Raw genomic sequence first — 20,916 nt, 5'->3', positions numbered from 1 at the left:
GAATTTTTAGAAATATTACACATAACTATATTCAATCATGTACAATAAAATGCAATTCTAAAAATCACATTTGGTACTTTATCAAATAAGATTCATTCGTATCAACAACTGACCCCAAACAGAGAACCTCATTTATATTAGTCATCAGGAGAGGCAACAAAGGTAAAGATAAATGGGTCCCTGTTCCCACACGGGACAAGACAATCAATCATAGGAGACAAATGCATCCAAAACAAACAGGAACAAAGAAAATGTGCTGGGTTGTCCTAATAGAATCTATAAAGAAATGGTTTTTTTAAAGATTTCTTCTTATTATTTAATATTTGGCTTAACTCTGATAATTCCCAGTAATGCATTTTGATTATGTTCATTTGCCTACCTGAATCTTTTATAAATCCATCCTTCATTCCTACTCACCCAGATTCATGATCCTCATTCCCTGCCAGCTTCTTTCTGTTTGTTCACACAGTTACTCTTGGGTGAAGAGCAAGATTCTACGGAGGGAGAGGTCATAATGCCTTAAAGAAGCCTGACTCATAACTTGTAATTAAAAGTCCTCAGTAAGGTATGCTCACCTCCAAGATTGAAAGCTGAGATTTTGTCTGGCTTGAACTTGTATAGATATTATGCATGCTGTCATACCTGCTGAGTGATCATGTATGGAACAGTTCATATAATCGCTTTATGGCTGTCAGACACAGTCTATGTCTTTTACAGTTTTTATGTTCCTTCTTCCTCCATGATTCTAATACCTTGGCAGAAGAAAGTATACTTCAAGGTACCAATTAGGCCTGAATACTCCTTTTTTTTTCTTTTAGTTTCTTCATTTGACAATAAGTCCCTATCAATTATCTATTGCAACAAGAATATCCTCAGATGAGGGTTGAGAGATTCACTAATATCTGTGTATAATTATGTCATTAAAGTCATTTTACTATGATATTAATTTAGTAGAATGATAGTAGTGTGTTCTCCCCTAGGACATATGACCCACCTAGTCACATGCTCTTAGCTACAGTTATGTTCCCAGTCAGAGGTTCCACTGAGATAACACAGACCCAAAAAGAGAAATTTCACTTTTTCCCTTTTTTTCTTCTCATATGTAGAGGTTAGTTTTGAATATTTAGATCTGTGTGACTCTTGTGGAATACCCATAGCATTCATGGAACATGTGAGAGACCACAAGAGAAGGACTTTCAGGGATGGAGAGATACAATGTGATGATATAAAGCAGAAAGAAGTGGGTATTGGAACTTGAAGTGTTAGATGACGTAGAGGTGAAGGAAATATTCAGGATGTCGTAATGAGCAGTAAAGACCTCTTGAAAAATGTCATATGGGAATTTACTTCTGTTGAAGTTTACACACACACACACACACACAGAGAGAGAGAGAGAGAGAGAGAGAGAGAGAGAGAGAGAGAGAGAGAGAGAGAGAGATGCACACAAGGAATTTAAACAAAGTTAGCCTATAACAAATGGGTTATAGGGTAGTATAGCCGTTAACAGGCTGCTATTAGACACCAAAGTTTAGCAAATACCAAGCCTAGTGCCAGGATTATTTCTCGTTAGTTTGTTAGCCTGTGAGGTCCCCCAAAACCCAGACATTGTGCGTTATTGACATTACTCTTGGCTACCTCTATAACTAGAGAGTAAGCCCCTATTGAAGAAGATACCACATATTTGGGTCACAGAACAATTACAATAATTATTTAAGAATGTATACTCTTAGGGTGGTAGCAATGGCTCAGAATTTAAGTAGAGCAGAATTTTCACTGTCCAGTCAATTTAAATATTAATACAACAAGAAGCCTGCGATTGGACAGGGAAAGGGAAGGTGGAGAGAAGAGTTGCAGAGCTGGAGACAGAGGAGACACCTAGGGAGAAAGAAGAAAAATGGAGCAAGAGGAAGATGATCCAGATTCTGTGTGGCTTTAAGTAGCCACAGGTAGCTATAAATATCATAAAGGATAGAATAATTGGGGAAACTTGTCTAATCTAGGTGGGCAGCTTGTATCATTATCAATTGTCAATTGGCTCTGAAAATATTGTGTGGGCATCTTATGAATTGAGAATTTATTGCTATATAAACCTGACTGATTAATTATGTTTCTAGAGTTTTGCTTTGCTGAGTTACTGGAATTTGCGACCACAGACCATAGGGGGTTTATGGCTGAGAAGGAGCTACAGCTCTGAGGCAAGGGAACCTGAGCTGGGAAGACTTCCATCAGTTGCTGCATGGGGCTAGCTGTGGAGGCACAGGGTTGGCGGGGCAGAATTGCCAAGTATAGCATGGGAACTTGCCGTTCTTTTTAATATTTCTCGCAATACTTAAGAGCACTAGCTGCTTTTATGGAAGTCCCAAAAACAATCCCCAGAGCCCACATTATGGATAACTCCCATTTCAGTGAATCTGACACTCTCTTCTGACCAACTGCCTGTGTAGTTGTATGAAAAGGAGAGGAATGTGAAGCAGGAACCTAGACAGGGAAAATATTTCAAAGGCTTAAACAGTGTGTGTATAGTTCCTTTGCAAGTCTTAGAATGATATGCTAGTCAAGGATGATCACGTGTCACAGATACTAAGACAAAGCTAAAAGAGCACTGAAAAATGGTCAGAGATTCTCTGTGACTAGGCCTCCCATCTATGGGCACAAGGCAGCAGCCGGAACCTGAGCTTATCTATTGCAACTCAGGGCTCCAATCTATGAGGTTAGCATGGGAACAAGCAGAACCTAAACTTATCTTCTGCTTGTAAGTTTGATTTAAAGAATTGGAGATAATATTTCTAGATTTAGAGGTAAAAATTAGAAATAAAAAAGGTTGAAGATAAAAATTGAATTATACATTTGGACATAAATATATAATTCCGTTAGATATTATGAATAATGGGAAAAGATCATAAAATAGCCATACATACACACTATAGTTTTGTTTGTCAATTTACTTAATTTACATTTAGTCCATGCTATGGTATAAATAGGAATTGTCCTCCACAGACATAGACAGCTGGAGTTCTCAGTGTTGTAGAACTTTCTGCATTTGTGGCCAAGCCAGCAATCATCAAGGTGTAGACATGTTATTTGAGGATTATAGCCTTGTCTCACTTCTGCTCTCACTTCTTCCTGATCCACAGAGATGTAAAGAGTCATGCAGCAAGTTCCTCCTGCCACAGAGACCCTCGCTGGAAAGACTTCCCCATTTTGATGGATTAGATGTCCTTGAACAATGAACTACAATAAATCATTCTCCATTTAAGTTGTTTCTTGTCAGGGATTTGATCACAATGATGAGAGAAGAAACTAATAAAGTCTCTATATCAAAACAAAATCATGATATATGGATCATCATCATGCAGTTATTGTTTGGTAGGCACTAGAACATCACCAATGGTTCCATGTACTATTTTTTTTCTTTCACTCACCCCTTAACTCTTGACTATTTTCAAATCTAATTTTCCCAAGCAATTAAGAAAGAGTTGGACATTTGCATGAAGTTGGTTGGTTTTGTTTGTTTTTTTTTTTGTTGTTTTTTCATATAGCAAACTATATACTTGCTTTCTGATTTTGTAAATTCAAAGTTTAAAAATTTCAAAGGCAGCTGAAGGAATCTAGGATACACTCTGCCATGCCATTGAGTGAACCAGTCTAAAACTGAATTCCTATTTCAGACAGTATAAAGCCAGTTTTAGGAATTAATCTTTCACAATAACCTGAGTTTTCATATAAAATATGAGTACAAATTAGGTGAAAAGCTAATGAGTAATATCCCACAGATCAATTTATTTTAACATAACCTATAAACATCCCAAAGGACATTTTTTTTTAGTTAAAGCATCACTTATTTGCTAGCATATTGTTATTGCCTGAGATCCATCATGTTTCCTCCTGCCTTCTTTTGCCTAAATACTGACTCCCATTCTCACTTTCTCCCTTCTCCACCCCCTTGCCTTTCACTGCCTTCCTCATCCCTCTATGTGCTCCTTGCCCTTCCATACCTTCCCTCCAAGGCTATTTTCTTTTCTCTGTAAATGTTTCAGGGGACATTTTCTCTGATGCATGTCATATACTGTGATCTATTTACACCCTCATGCCTTTGCTTCTCACCTCTCTCTGTTTATTTTCCCAGATGTCTTTAAATTTTTCACTCATATACATTTGATGAATTTGGCCAGTTGGTCTCAATAAAGTTATTTAGATTTTTCTCACATTTTACTAAATAAGAATCACTCTGTGTTGTTCTCTCCTTGAATATTTTTTTTAAAGTATTGAATGTAAAACATGGCTTATCTCCACGAAGACTTAGCACATGAGAGCTATGACAGAACTGTAAGAATTCTAATTCTGACCTCTAATGTAAACATTCAAAGTCATCTCTCTATGAATCATTTAGAAATGAACTGCAAGGGCAAGAGCAAGTTTTCATCTCTAGCTCTGACAATAGGCATTCCATCACAAACACATCAGCAATTTAACGCTTTTCAAGCATCAGGCAGAGCCATCAATTAGGGTGTAATGCAGATATAGATATTAACTCCTCACCATGATGGATCTCTGCACGGCATCCTCTCTACCACTTTTGGACTCATTACACACTAATAATTTTTCAGTGAAATCTATCTTCTGTAGGGGGAACACTACCTGGGTCAAGTAATGGTGCATCCATTCACCACTTAAACATCAAAACATTTCTAGAAAAATTTCAAAGAAGTGAGTCCATGATAACATATACAATGAAAGGCGTAAATCCTTTTTCTTAAGAAAATATATAATTACACATAGGTACAAACATATATATGTAAATACATAGCCATTACATATATCTTATATGAGTATATAGTACATAGCAAATGTTTATATAAAATATAAATATATAATAAAAATGTACATATTGAATATATGAATCTAAAATGTTTATTTTATACATGCATCTATAAATATAAAGGTAAATATACCTATACATATTAAACTTACTAGTTCATTTTTAAATTTTTCTTTTCTTATATAAATATTATAGGTTTATTATAACATTTAAAATCTACACATTTTCTCTAGCATTTTATTTTTCACTTGACACATATTTGATGAACCAAATAAAGACAAAATTGCATTATAAATTCCAAAACAGTATATTTTTTTTGAAATATGTCCTTTTGTAAGAATCATTAATGGTTCCTTTAACCCCAAAAGTTCTCTGTAAAATAAAATAACTCTGCTCTGACTGGCAAGGAAATGACATAGCTTATTTCCTATAAATAATACATTTTAATTTCAAAATGAAATGGAAATTTTATATTATAAAGACAACTATATATATTTGTTATTTATGATCATATAATTGTTACTTAAACTTATGTTTATACTACTCAAGCATGTGACCTACTTAAAGTGTCATAACACTCCAGTGAGTAAAAATAATACAACAGAAGACTTTAAAATAACACTCCACATGCCATAATTTCTTTTTCATTGCTGTGCTAGAGACTATGACTAAGAGCAACTTGGGAAGAACAAGGTTCCTTTTACTTACACACACATAATGATCACATACCAGCATTGTGGGAAGCTGAGGCAGGAGATCAAACAGAGCATAAACCTGAAGGCAGGAATTGATGCAAAGACAATGGAGGAATTCTGCTTGCTACCTTGATTCCCCTAGCAAGGGGTGGGAGCTGAAAAGCAGAGAGCTGACAGGGTGCTCCTACATAGACTATTAATTAGGAAAATACTCCACATAGGTGGCTACAGGCCAATCTTATATAGTTATTTTCTCAGTTGAGTTACCCCTTCTCAGATAATTTAGGTTCTTATAAATTTAAAAAAAAAGAAAGAAAAAAGAGAAAGAAAAAAGAAAAGTTAAAAAAAAAAAACTAGCATAGCAAATAAATCTCTCTTTAAGAAATACAGTGTGGTATAGACATTTCTTCTAGTAGAAATATCAACAATATCTATACTTTGTATAGTCTGAAACAAATTGTATTAATTTAGATAAGACAGCCACAAATTTATATCGCCATTTCTATTAAATTCAGATGCTAGCACATTTTGCTTTTACATATTCTTATACTTCTGTAATAATAATAAAGCAAATACGAGTTGAAATAAAAAGAATTTTTAGGCTAATATAAGTTTAGATCAATAAACTAAATTTGCAGAACTGAGAAGACTAGTTAGTAGGTAACTAGTATGAGAACGTTGGTTCAGATACCTAGCACCCAAATAAAAACAAGTCAGAGCAGGAGATCTGTAACACCAGGCTTATGCTCCTGAGACACAGGGCTGTTGGAGCTCATTAGCCTGTCAGCCTCAGCATATTAATGAAATCCATGTTCAGTGTCATGATGGAGAGGACAAGGTAGGAGGACATCTGGCATCTAGCTCTGACATCTACAATTTTATAAATAAGCTCGTGCACATTAATGCACATGTCTACAACGCCAACATACACCAAGTTATAAACAGAAGGAAGATGCCTGAGTGTTCTGTACATAAACATACATTTAAATATGAACATATATTAAATGTATGTTTGTACATCTAAAAATAAGTCTATTCTTCAGAATGTTATTTCTTTCAAATTCCTACTGTCCAAAGTCAGGTAAATGACATAGACATAAAAGGAAGTGAAGTAATAAGTTGGATTTTTCAAGTGTAAAAATTAGTTTTAGGCAGCTTCAAATCTACATGGTACCCTGAAAACATTGAGGTAGAAAATAAATGTTTTAAAACATTTTTGGCAATAAGTGATTTATTTTTAACTGTGTGTCTGAAGATTATGTATGTATGTATGTATGTACGTATGTACGTACATATGTACATATAAATGTGGAAAAAAATAGAAGAGTGTATTCCCAGTAGCTGGATTTACAGGTCACCGTGTGAGGATCTGAACTCAGAACTCAGATCCTCTAAAGCACAGTCAGTAATCTTAACTACTTATCTGCTCCTGCAGCCTATTATATGTAAATAATTTTAACTAATAAATAATAAAATGAAACATGACACTTCATTTTTGAGATGAAACTTGTTATCTCAAGTCTTACTAACAAGGACCTAAATATAATGAGAAATAGAGATTTGTTGTTAAGTACTCTGGAGTGCGGAACATCTTGTTAACCAACACTATGGTCCAGATAGGAAATAGAGATGTTAGACTAATGTTTTATTAAAAAAAAATATGATGTTTGGCTTACAGCAGCAAGCTGTAAATCTTATTACTACAGAGCTGAGTTAATCTTTTTTCTTTACAGAAAGAATAATTACATAAAGAAAGGGATTTCGTATAATGTTATTTATTTGCATTTAATAATTCCAGGAATTAACAACATATAATCATAAACATATTACATATATTTATGTATATGTGGAATAAGTCAACCATTTCATATTTATGATTATTTGTATGTGGGTATATTTACAATAGCTAGTTAAAGATGACTGACTTGATTCACTGACTTTGATGTTTCTAATGGTATTTGACACAATAAAAAAAAAGATCTTGTCGTGCTCGCTTCGGCAGCACATATACTAAAATTGGAACGCTACAGAGAAGATTAGCATGGCCCCTGCGCACGAATAACAAGCAAATTTGTGAAGCATTCCATATTTTTGTAGTGGAATGGACTGTGACTTCTTCAGAAACAGACTCTACATATTGCATGATTTCATAATATTGGCTTACCTCATTGTGCCAAGTATTATATTAAATAATGTTTAAGTAAACATGTTTTAAGTAACAAAAAAAAGATATTGTCTGTGAGTAATATTAGAAGCAGAATGACATTTCAAAGCTTTCTTTGTTGTAAACATTTTATTATCTTACAAGTAAGATAAATAAATGGCTCAAGTAGATTGATTTTAAAACATGAGGTAGACACTGAATTTCCTATGACAGTTCTATGATAGAATCTTCAAATACAGTGAGAGGGTACTGATAAAGTTATTTCCAAGAGCTTTGAGTGCCAACTAGTTTGTTGGTTTGAGAGGACTGATTTGAGGAAAGAGTATGCTATGTCTCTGATTGCACTATGAATTCAGGAGCTGTGTTAGTGGATCATGTTATCACTCACAGGAATTTCAGTCTCAACTTTAGAACTAAAGAATATTGGTTCTCCTCCTCCTCCTGCTCCTGCTCCCCCTCCTCCTCCTCTTCCTCCTCCTCCTTCTCTTTCTCCTCTTCCTCCTACTCCTTCTCTTTCTCCTCTTCCCCCTCCTCCTCCTCCTCCTCCTCCTCTTCTTCGTCTTCTTCTTCTTCTTCTTCTTCTTCTTCTTCTTCTTCTTCTTCTTCTTCTTCTTCTTCTTCTTCTTCTTCTTCTTCTTCTTCTCCTCCTCCTCCTCCTCCTCCTCCTCCTCCTCCTCCTCCTCCTCCTCCTCTCTGTCTCTCTCTGTGTCTCTCTCTGTGTCTCTCTCTGTGTCTCTATCTGTCTCTCTCTCTCTCTCTCTGTTAGAGACCATACCATGAGAAAGCGAGCTTCTCACAATCTCCCACCCTGACAGGCCAAATGGTCTTGTGCTAGGAGCCAGTTGTCACTCCCTCCTCCCTGTTCCCTTTCTAGCACCTGAGGCTGTAAAAGCTGAATTATAGTACCCTCGTCCTTATCTCTTCCTGAACTCCCATGACTTCCAAGGCCATGAGTTACGCCTGAGCCTGGCCTGACACCCCAAAGCTGTCAAGGAGGATCTATGTTCCGGAGATAAGATGCAGAGTGCCTGCCGCCTGGAGCCTGACTTCGGCCCTCATGTCAGCAGATGCCCGCTTCTAGGTTAAATTCCCCCTCGACCCCTCCCTATTCCCCTCGATGTATGCTTTAAACCAGGCACCTCGGCCTAATAAACGGAGACCTTGACAACTCTTTGCTTGGTCTTCTGCTTTTCTTCCCCTTCCTCCCATTTTCTTCCAGGTTTGTGGTCCCCCTCGCACCCATGAATAACGGAATCCGGCAGGACAAGATCTCTCTCTCTCTCTCTCTCTCTCTCTCTCTCTCTCTCTCTCTCTCTCTCTCTCTCTCTGCATGGCCACTGCTAGACTTTTTCCTTATCTAGTGAATGGGGCCATTCCCATACACATATGAACCTCACTAATTGGACTAAGTGGATTATAAATGGACATTCAGTTTGGAAAGGGTCTTGATGGAGAATTGATTAGAGTAGAAAGGGGGAAATAGCAGATGGATGTGATCATATTTCATTGTATACATGCATGACATGCTCAAAAAATAAGAAAATTTTGAAAGAATATGTTTTAATGGTAGCATTCTGTCATTGAAGGAAGTTTTATTTTTCATTCATTTTTCATGCTAACATTTAATGTAATTGTTCCCATTATACTATTGCCAGACATGTATGCCTACATACTGTTCTATCAGCTTCTTTGTGGACTATCCCATCCCACAACTCTTGATCCCTTCAGCTCTTTCTCCTCTTCACTCTAAACTTTTTTCTTTCTTCTTTTGTGCCAAGGCATATATAAATTGTCTTCCTTTATATTAAGGGCCATTTCCCCCTTAGGCTAAAATCAGCAAACACAAATTTCTCAGTATCAACCTATTTTGTATAAATAAAGCCCACGTTTATGTTATAACTTTTTTGGTTTTTGAAATCTGTAATGACTTCAAATCCAAAGCAGGGTAAGATAAAACTACAAAATAGTAACTCAGAAGATATTTTCCTCATTTAATTCCTTACCACAGTGAGGAGATATTTTCCTTTTGTGCTTTAACAAATGCCTCCATATCAGTAAATGTACAGAGCCCTTATTTAATTGGTCTCCTAGATATCAACTCAATAAAATAAATGATTTACTAATTGTATAAATAGTATGCAAAGTAAGAGGAAATTATTTTCTTTGCTTTGTGTTTTAGGAAAGAGTAGTAAAAATCCACTCTAAACTGGATAATATAAATAAATAAAATAAATGCAATGATACTAGGTAACTCAGTTGGGGAGAATAGCACTAAAACTTTGAGTCACCCTGGTTCTCTCTAAGTGGTGTGTGAGGGAAGGCTACTGGGATGCTACATGAATAAGCTAAAAATTGCAAAATGCAGATAAAACCATTGAAAATAAAATTGTTTGGTCTAATCCAGTTGGCTTGTACATGTTTGCTTTGGACTGATTACATAATTATGAATATCTGCCAGTTCCCAGAGGGCCTAAATCCTTTTGTGGTATGAGTTCACTGCAGATTGTACAACATAACCTGACAAGGAATTTGAACCCACAGTCCTGTATTGAAGGAAAGATTTTTTTCCCATATCAGAAGGACATAACTCAATTAAGGAATGGATAAAAATACAATTTATTAAAAGAAACCAAAGCAATATAAATATAAAACACACTCTACTGGATCTTAAATGAGCAGCACCAACACAAGTAATAATTGTAGTTTCTGTTCTGTGAGTTTCCCTCGACATGATCACAGACTCTCTTACTTCAGGACTGTGTACATGACACTTATCTCACCACTGATTCACTATCCCAGGCTCTAAGGTGCTGATCCCACATAATGAGCACTGAAGTATTAAGGTATCTTGTTTCTTGTTTGTTCATATGTTTGTTTGTTTGTTTATTATTTGTCTGTCATTGTTTCATTTATATCCTGATATTTAGAGTTGTTTCGTTCTACAGAATTTACACCTATATTTCCTTTGGAGAATTTGCTATGACTTACATTAAAACCATACATGAGATTAGTAGAACTACAAAACTATGCAATAAAAGAGTGGAGGACAAAATTCTAAAGCTTGGTTCAAGAAAGCCACTCTAATTGGATGTGAGGTAGCTGCAGTCTTCAAGGAATTCCATGCAGAGTCCTGGGCTGTCTATACCTCATGCAGAGACTGGTCGAATGGGCCTTCTCAAGCAGATATCCAACTATGAGATCTTTCCAAGCAGAGCTATCTGTGGTCTTTAAACCATAGCAGTCAGGATCTCTTAGAGTCCTGAGAATTAGCAATATGACAACAAATCCAGAAATTCTATGCTGTTTTTCTATTACTTATTATATCACCATGAAACAACAGATTACCAGCACCACTAAGTCAATAGCAATATTCCCAGCTTTACTCTTAGATGTCTGGTATCTTTTTTTCCTCTAGAGGCTCAGGGATTTCTATCTGGTGGGTATCTTCTGTGGCCTGGCAGTCCAGCAAGCTTTCTGAAGCCATGACTTTGAGAGAGAGAGAATCGCGTCCAAGAACAGTGTTGTAAAGAAACTGACCACAGCAACTACTTCATAGTCTCTTCTTAGCAACATTTTCAAACTTCTCTTTCCTCCTGGTACTCAGGAGAGAACATAACAACAGTGCTTAGAACTTGGCGGTTAAAACTCACATTCAACCTGTTATTGACCTGTTTTTAGTCATTAAACCCCTTGGCTTCATCTTCTCCTTCTCGCTACTATATATGGTTTGTACAGACTTGAGTGGGCTTTAAGGGTGTCAAGAGTTAGCACTCTGGAACAATCATCCCTTAGATTCCTGAGTGCAGGCTGAAGGAGTCTTTTGGTTTGCTAGATAAACTGCAATCTTGGATCCATTTAGCTGGCATGAACCATCTTATATTGTTGCTTTCAAGGAGGCTCTGGATTTCCAGGGAGAAACAGACGAAGCATTTATTCTTCTAAGGCCACTAGGCACAGGTTTTTGTTTTTTGATTTTTGGTTTTTGTTTTATGTTTTGTGTTTTTTTTGTTTTTTGTTGTTGTTATTTTTACATTTTCAAAACTGTGTTATTTGGCTTACTGTTTACATATCTTTATTTCTAAAAAAAAATATCAATGAGGTTCTGCAGACTAAAAATTCATTGTTCTAATATTATGTTTAAAATTATAACATGAAAAAACAATTCTAAGCCCAGCATAAAAACTCTGTGCTCTCACAGTCTACATGCTTTACTTACTAAAATGGCTTTTTAAACATACTCTCTATGATTTTATTAGAAATAAAATTTCTATAATTTTACTATAGTTAACTGCTAAGAAAGTCCATCTCAGAAGAGCATATTTATACAGTGTATTTATTTCTTGTGAATTTGAGTCACATAGCAAAACATGTCTTATAAAAAACATCTCAAATCTTAATTGAGGATATTCAGAAAACTTGTTCTGTCTCTCAAATTACAAAAAAAGGACATCCAAACAAAAGGTTCAGTGTTGAGTCTTTCTGAGTCCAAAAAGGAAAGCATATTAAAATTGGTGATTTAACCCAAAAGCATGACAGTGAAGAAAGAGATGAGTTATAGATTAACAATTAACTCCTTATATGACAAACACTTGCATAGAGTCTGGACCTCATTGAGTAGATTATCTTGCTTCCCTAAACACTGGAAGCACATCAATGGTAATGAAGACAGGCATTGTGACCCTCAGCTACTATGTAAAAATTTAAAAGAGTTTTTATTTGACAGTTATGATCATGGTTGAACTTCTTTTTAAAGAACTGTCCAATCAGGGATAAAGAGATAGCTGAACAAAGGTACTTTCTACCAAACAGGATGACCTGATTTCCAGATCATACATTTCCGGAGAGAATCGACTCCTCAAAATTCTCTTCTAACTCTCACAGGGGCAATGTGTCATGTACACACACATGTTTGAATCCATGAGAGCACACACACATACACACACACACACACAGAGAGAGAGAGAGAGAGAGAGAGAGAGAGAGAGAGAGAGAGAGAGAGAGAGAGAGAGAGAGAGATTATCTAAACTAATAAAAGAAAAAAAAAAAAGAAAGCACCTTTGGTTCTGCTAATTATTATTATTTTTGTATCCTGCCATGTATACAAAGATGCATACATCTGAATTCAAGTTAAAATGTTTTTTTATTATTTTCTTCTAGGTCTAACATTCATATAAATTGCAATTCTGAGAAAATTAACATTGTATTGTATAGAATGTTGGTTCTTTTTGTAAATGACCTTTCTTCAAGCATAGAATAGTAATACCTGTTAACCTTTAAAAGTGTTTGAATATTTAAAAATGAGAAATATTGTAACTATCTACTATAACATCTGCTTGACAGTTTATATGAGAAATTAATTTTCATTATAAATTTACTCTGTGCAGACTCTGAGTTGAGAATAAATTAAAACTATCAAACACTCTATTAAAATGTGTATCAACCATGTGTCACCTACATTTTATTTATAGAAAGGAAAATGAAAGCCCTAGAATTTAGTATCGATGTTATAAGATTAGATGTCAGAAAAAGGCATGAAAATACAATATTCACAGACATTCAACACAAAACACTTAAAAGAATTTCTGTATAACTGTCAGCATTATAAAGCCGATTATGACATTACTGTAGGAAAAATCTTAAAAATTCACCTAGAACCTCAGTTTTAAAATTCATGGTTACTACACAAGTAGCATGAGTCTTAGCTGCTTTTCCATTTCTTTTTCCACAATGCATCCTTTACTGAAAAGATTTTTTACATCCCATCAGCCTTCCCATTCTTACTTACTTTACTACTGCTATTTCACAGACTCACTGGGAAATAACATGACACCTGACTAATGAAAGTTCATTTCTTTTTCGCCAAAGATAATACACATTATATTATTAAAGCAATGAGAAACCACTTTTATTTTCTGATAACTGAACCAAAGATGGCATTTTCTCTAATATCTCATACATATCGAATCTTGAAAAGAATAGATAAATTTGACTTATGCTTAACCTGCTCCTTTGGAGTTGCAGTTTCTATCACTGTCTGAAAACTAAAGGTCGTTCTTCAAATGTTTCTGTGCACATCACCTTCATCTATGGAAACCCTTCAGAATTCTCAGTCCCAGAACTTCCCTCACAAATGTGACCTCTAAAATACTATCAAACAAAATAATTACATCCAAACGATGTCTTTAAAAATTATTCTCTAACATAGCTAAAAAATTCTTCTCTGTTAAGATCTAACTGTTTGATGCACCAAGAGCTCAAAGTACCTTGCTGAAGGTAGAAAAGACCACAGAAGGAGGCTTGCATGCACAGTATGCAAAACAAAGTGTTAGACATGCCAACACTGGCTTTCCAGTCTAGACCAGCCACCAGCTGGTTTGCACATATTAACACACACTTTACAGCATGTGGTACAAAAGGACAGGGCTTCAGATATTGCTGAAGTTGCTATGCAAAAATATGAGATGTAACATGATAGCTGATGGCCAACCCATCCATTTTTGGAATATATATTTTTTTGTCAACAAAACCCCATATTTCCTATTTGGCTAGAGTTAACCTGCTTTATTATCCTACAATGTAGGAGCTGGGTATACAGTTCTATTTTGAGCATTTTATAGATTTTACATGACCCCTCATTCAGTCCCCCCAAAACAGCATACACACACACACACACACAGATACACATAAACAGACACATACATATATGCACTTATGGATCTACACATACATACACACATGCACGCATACACTTTGTATGGACTGTTGTATTCTGCCTGAACAAGAAATTATGCAGAATTTGCTTTTGTGAGATCTTTATGACCTAGTGTCTCCTCCTTATCCCTTCCTAGATGTTATGCCAGCATTTTCTCAGCCTTATTTGTGCTCATGTCCTGTCTGGACAGTAGCTAGTTAATTTAGCCCTTTAATATTCATAGCTTAGCATAGTTTCCAGTAACTGGCAGTTGTTTAACAAATATTAAACTATACGAAACTAAAGCATTTTAAAAAAAGACCATCCAACTTATGGTCACGTAATTGTTTTCTGAGCGTTATATTCTGTAAGAATTATTTTCACTAATTCTAACTCCAACAGAGGGTAGTAATATCCAGCCTATGTACTTTTAAGAACTAATGGATGGAAAAGTGTTTTGTTAAAGAGTACATTCCTCTGCAACTGATCTAACATTAAATTACAAGCTATTCAAAATCAGAAAGGGCTAGGTTTAATGTTACATAATTACTAGCTTTGAACTCCATAGAAATTTATGCTTTTCATGAAAAAAACAATTTTGTGTATTTGTAAGAAGAAACTCAAATGGGTCAGTTTCATAAATCTGTGCTGTAGGTACTGCTCACCAGGATAATACCATAAATCATATCCACAATGATAAGTAACAAGTGCTTTACCAAATTAAATAAATTAATCATTCATATATACATACACACAGCCATATTATGTCTGAGGATCACAAGGAAAGGAAATAACACACTAATTTGTTTCAACCTAATTTTCTCCATTCTATTAACAATACACCAAGTCTGCCTTGAGAAGAAAAACTAGATTTCCTAGCAATCTGATTACTGTAAAGATTGTTTACAACGTCTGCAGGCCAGTAGAGAAGCAAAATGTAAGTAGGTCCTAGAGAGTTGGTATCTAGAAAAACTACCTCCAGAATCAGCACCTTCAAGGCTATTTTTAAAAAGCGCTGTGATGTTGCCAACAGCACGTACATTTCAGACCTGGTTGTTGAGGATTGGTTCTAATGTTTTGTCTTATTTTGGCTCACAAAAGCATATTAAAAATGGCTAGCCATTGAGATAGTCAAGGCATATATAAATTAAGCCTGCATGTGTGTTTTTCATTGCAAAGATCTGCTGGTGACTAGAAGCATGACCTGCTGGGAATATAAAGTAGTTTAACTAAATCACCAGTATAGATGGTACCAATGTGGTAAGCAAGAAAAAAAATACATATTTAGAGATTCTCAGATGGAATACACACATGCCATAATGTTAGATTAAGAGTTTGGGGAGAATTGCTTTCTTAGCCAACTACAGATTTTGCCCCAGCCACGAGGGGATTTCTTCCCTCAGTTCAGAATGATACAAAAAGTTTGGACTCAGAGGCACTTGGAGCCCCAGCTGTGCAAAGAGACAGGTTGGCTGCTGAGAGGCAGAGAGAGGCAGACAGCAGTGGCTGCTGGCCTCCAACAAGGAGGTAATCAGGATAGTGGTGAATGGAATTGGATTTTATGCCTTAAGGGTTCTCTTAAGTGACTGAAACTGATACAACACATTGGTATTGGGACTCAGTAACTACAATCATTTTCTGCATTTGACTGCGTTTGTATAGGCTCAGAAGAGAATATCATAAAGATTGATTTCCTGGACTAAAGCCACAGTTAGGAAGGGACAGTGCAGCAATTCACACTATCTTCTGCTGTAAACGCAAGGGCACAATGGTTACTCTGTTCAGCTACAAAATATGAATTTTCTTACCAATACTGAAACTTTTAATGTATTCATTATGGTGGCTTTAAAACAGTGTCATGGCTTTAACTTCAAATAGGCTACACATAATATTAGACACAATGTTGCATATTCACAGTTTTTTGTTTCTATTTACCTCTCATTGAGAGTGCAGTAGGACCCCAATTAGATTTTCATTAGTTGTTTTCTGAGCATATTTGAATTTAACCTTATTGGATGCCTCTATTTGAAATATACACCAATATATATACTAATATACTTAAATATATACTAATGCGAGTTCACCAATAACAATATTAATTATAACAAATATATTTCCAATTTGGAAAGAAGAAAATAATGGGAGAAAATTTTGCTAAAGTAGGATATTACTAAACCCTAATTTTACTGCACTAACAAATGTCAAAATGTATTTAATTTTTCCCTATTAAGAAATGTAAAACTGTTTTCTTTTCTTTGGAGAGACTTGTTCAATCTTTAGGAGCCACTTAATTAAATTATTACCTGCTGGAGTACCATCTGTTTTTGTCCTAGAAATAAGAATCTTACTTTCTTTTACATAGCTTTGGTAAATATGTAGAAAGTGCCAAAATGCAATAAATATCATGAGCAGATGAACTAAAGCACTTCCAGCTCTACCCAGTCAGTCTTGATTGTTCTGGGCTTTGCTAAATGATTTTTTTCCAGGTATATACCTTTTAAAGTGTATTATTTCAGGAATATGATAGCATGTGTATATATATATATATATATTTGATTCTTTTAAACTTACCCCCAATGACTCAAGCAACAAAAAGTCACAGAAAGGAATGAAGAGGTCCGCATGAATATTCACCTCTAACCAGAGCTATAGAACTAGTTTGTAAAATTCTACCTTCTGTAAGGGGCAGAGATAAAGTCCTTATTCTTTAAGAGGAGAATTCTCAAATAAATTGGCCATGTTCTAGTGTAAAGCCACATATCCTATAACATGTAGGAAGCACAAATTGGGCTTCCTTGGTTTACAGGAGTTCATACAATTCTGTATGTAGGGAAGTGTTGATTTTGGAACAACAATAATATAATCAAAACATGTCATACAAATTTCACATATATTAATTTTTAAAATTGAAAAGATGAGAGTATTTTATAACATGGTTCTCAGGGAATATATGAATTCTTAAAACTTCTCTTATACTCTTATGACCAAATTTAAAAATTTTGTAATGTATAGTCAACATTAACAGGCTCTGCATCAAATTATGTTAGGAAATACAGGGTCTCAAAGGCACAGAACTCCACTTTGTACTGATCTTTCCAGACACAGAATAACAATCAGCCAATTGTTCCAGGATATACAATAGCTTAACTTTTCTCATTACCTATAAAAATGATATCTGATTTTGTGACACCCTCTTTGAAAATCCAATTTCATCAGTCAGCTACAATTCTTCCTAAATAAGATCTATTAGAAAATATATACAAATGTTGGTGGCTGTGTGACAGTTGCTACTTCATGAACAAAATTACTTCAGTTCCCTGTTGATAAAATAGATACTAATCGCTTTCCAGGGTTAGGTTTAGAGTTAAGATCATTTTTAGACTGAAAGTTTTGTAATTATGATAATTTTCAATGCAATTTATGATCTGAAGGTAAAAATTAGGGTTACATAAACTATATCTACAAAATGATCTCTCAAAGTTTACCATAAATGGAAATTACATGTTAATACAATATGTAAGACAGGATCTTAAAAATAATAATTCTCAGAATAACTAAAAATCAAATATTCAACATAGAAATATAAATAAAAAGACAAGACTGTCCTATATGACTTAAATAAGTATGTGTGTGTGTGTGTGTTTGTGTCTACTTGCTTGAACATACACATGTCAGTATGCATGTTTCCTTCTTCATATTTCTCTACATCAGAAATTCTTCTGCTATTATTTGAGGATAAGCTTGCATATCTGTTTTATTTTGTGTCCCCAGATTGACATTTGAAAAACTATTTTCCCCAGCTGATATTATAGTCTAGAAACTCAAAACGTCTTTATTTAACACAAATTTGTTATTTACAACATCATGCTTTTTATTTTAATACCAGATACTTGATAGAGATATTTGTGGATACAAAAGTATGCATGATGGGGGAGTTAGATACAGTTAGGGTTGACCAAGACAGAGTATGTATTAAAAATGTCATAAGGAAACTTGCTACTTTGTAAACTAATGAAAAAAATAAAGTAATATACTAAAGCCTGTTCTATTTTTCAATGTATTTATCTTGCACAACTTTATTGCAAAACGCACAAACAATAAAAGGAAACAATGAATAAATTAGACTTCATCACGAACACATTTGGCCACAAAGAATGCCATCAAGAAATAGTTTCAAATCATGTACCCAAGTTGGGACTTGCACTGAGAATGAATATATATATATATATATATATATATATATATATATATATATATATATATATATATACCTCTCTTACATCTTGATTTTTATAATTACAAATGATCCAATTCAGAAATAGACAAAGGCTCTAAACATTTTTCTCAAGTAGATTCACAAGTAGCTGTTGTACATATGACAAGATGTTGCCATTAGTATTTAGAAGAGAGAATTCCAGGCAACCAGGAAAAGGCATGTGATAATTAATATTGCAGCATAGTTTTTTAAAAGGCAGAAGATAAGTTTGCGTAAGAAAATAAAGAAGTTAAATTTCACAAATTACTGGCAGAAATTTAAAGCAGGGCAGTTGCTTTCAAAATAATCTGAGAATAGCTCAAAAATTATGTAATCCAGTCATTCTATTTCTGGGTGTATAACCAAGAGAAAGAAAAGCATATACACACTGGAAAATTCAAGTATTGGTTATTAGCATTATTCCAAAGCCAGAAGGTAGAAACAACCAAATATTCATCAACTAAAAAAATGATGAATAAAATGTTGCATATCTACACATTAGAATGTCTCTCAACAATAAACATGCATTAAAAATAGGTAGAAAGACTGTAAAAGTCAAAGTACCAGGAGGATGGCTTACAACTGGACATGACAAGTAGGTTACACTCAGGACTCTTACCAGGTTTGGTTGCTTGCATAAGACTTGTACAAAATCAAAACAGGCAACATTTCAGTAGTGTGCAACAGGCTCAGAAAACCCCACTCATGTGGGATATAGGCAGTCATGCTACTTAGGGAAGGAAAGTCAGTTTTCATCATGGTTATGACCACTGATAGCGAATCGATTCTCCAGTACTCAGCCCTGTACTCACCTGTATAGGGAAGAACCAGTTGGACTGAACACATTTCAGATGAAACAGAGGAAGAGGACATAAATTTGAGAAAAGTTATATAGATATAATCCAAATGCCTTGTACTCATGTGAAATTTCTCATGTTTATAAAGAAGAATGGATACATAGTACAATACAATACATGTTAAAAACATTGTAAGCATCCTTCCCATCAAATAATGGAAAGTGTTAATTCCAGGACCTCAGGCAAGTCCATACTTAAAATGCCATTAAATATAATTCTTATCTATTACACTCTTTTAAATTGGTTCTTTAAATCATCAAATCATCTCTAAGCTTTTTCTACTCCAACTAAAATGTAAATAATTGTCATGCTATATTCTCTAGAGAAATGTCCCAAATGGTCAGTGCACAAAACAGATGAACCATGAGTGCTGGAGAGAGGCTAGAAACTATGAAACATGACAGACTATAGCTGTGGATAATACATATTATTTGATTAGCATAGACTCAGTAGTGTTCAAAATAAACTGTGTGTGCATGTGTGTGTGTGTGTGTGTGCGTGTGTGCATGTGTTTTCTTTCTAATAATCCAAAGTTTTTTTTTCTAATGCCTTTATGTATACTTAGTTGATTTCCAAGATGCAACATTTTTAAAGGGCAACAGCTTCTATGAATATACATATACACTCATACATAGTTGAAGATACCTTTATAAAACATTACTATGCAAATGCCATTGTTCTTATTTTTGAGCTTAATAATGTCATCAGTGAGGTTATCTATAATTAAATCTCAAATTTACTATATTTTATATTTTAAATGCCTTTGTGTTATACACATACATACACAGACTTGTTTCTGGCTTCCTTTATTTCACCATATATATCTCTAAGCCTTTTTCTTGTGAGCTTAAGGAATAACTATTATCTATGAACAAATGCAGTGGCCTGCAGATGATTTGCCTAATTGTACTACCTACATTATTTCTTTCTTTTCTACTTTGCTTTTCCTTTCAAATGCTTTACATGAACTACACAAAAGGCTATTTTGATGTCAGAAGAGCCAAACTTCCTGTGCTCTTTTCCCTGTTCTCACACCTTGGAATCTCAGAATGTTATATAAGTGGAAAATAAATGTTTTTTGCAAATTTCTTAAAACACTTCAAATACTTTAACCTGAATTGTCAGTGTACAAAACAGCAGACAACAAATCACATCTTAATAATATGCATTTCACTTCATAGTACATCTACTATTTGAAAACATTTTATTTTAACTAATGAACATGGGTTAACGAACCTTTACTTTACCCTCTATTCAATAGACACTGATGGTCGTTAAGAGACAAAGTCTTTTGTCAATGGATTTAATTACAGTCATCAAGTTATATAGCACCATATGCCAATTATCATAGGACTTAACAAAATCCTGGGTAATTACACTATTGGCATACATACCCCTGGAAATATAGATACACATCTCAGCAATATCTTCTTAA

The 20,916-nt window shown here is 34.7% G+C and overlaps 1 protein-coding gene and 1 non-coding gene across 5 annotated transcripts in view; one reads left to right on the top strand and one right to left on the bottom strand.

The window, feature by feature from the left end:
- Naaladl2 (N-acetylated alpha-linked acidic dipeptidase like 2) overlaps positions 1-20,916 on the bottom strand; it is a 1,298,244-nt gene that overhangs the window by 735,420 nt on the left and 541,908 nt on the right. The window lies entirely within an intron of this gene.
- On the top strand, positions 7,501-7,607 carry LOC115030664 (U6 spliceosomal RNA). The gene has a single exon (XR_003836270.1). It is a non-coding gene; the product is annotated as a U6 spliceosomal RNA (small nuclear RNA).

Source organism: Mus caroli, unplaced genomic scaffold (genome assembly GCF_978045245.1).
Source record: "Mus caroli unplaced genomic scaffold, Mus_caroli_1 scaffold_3, whole genome shotgun sequence".
In the NCBI taxonomy this organism is placed as follows: domain Eukaryota; kingdom Metazoa; phylum Chordata; class Mammalia; order Rodentia; family Muridae; genus Mus; species Mus caroli.
This window is presented reverse-complemented; position numbering and strand designations above follow the sequence as displayed.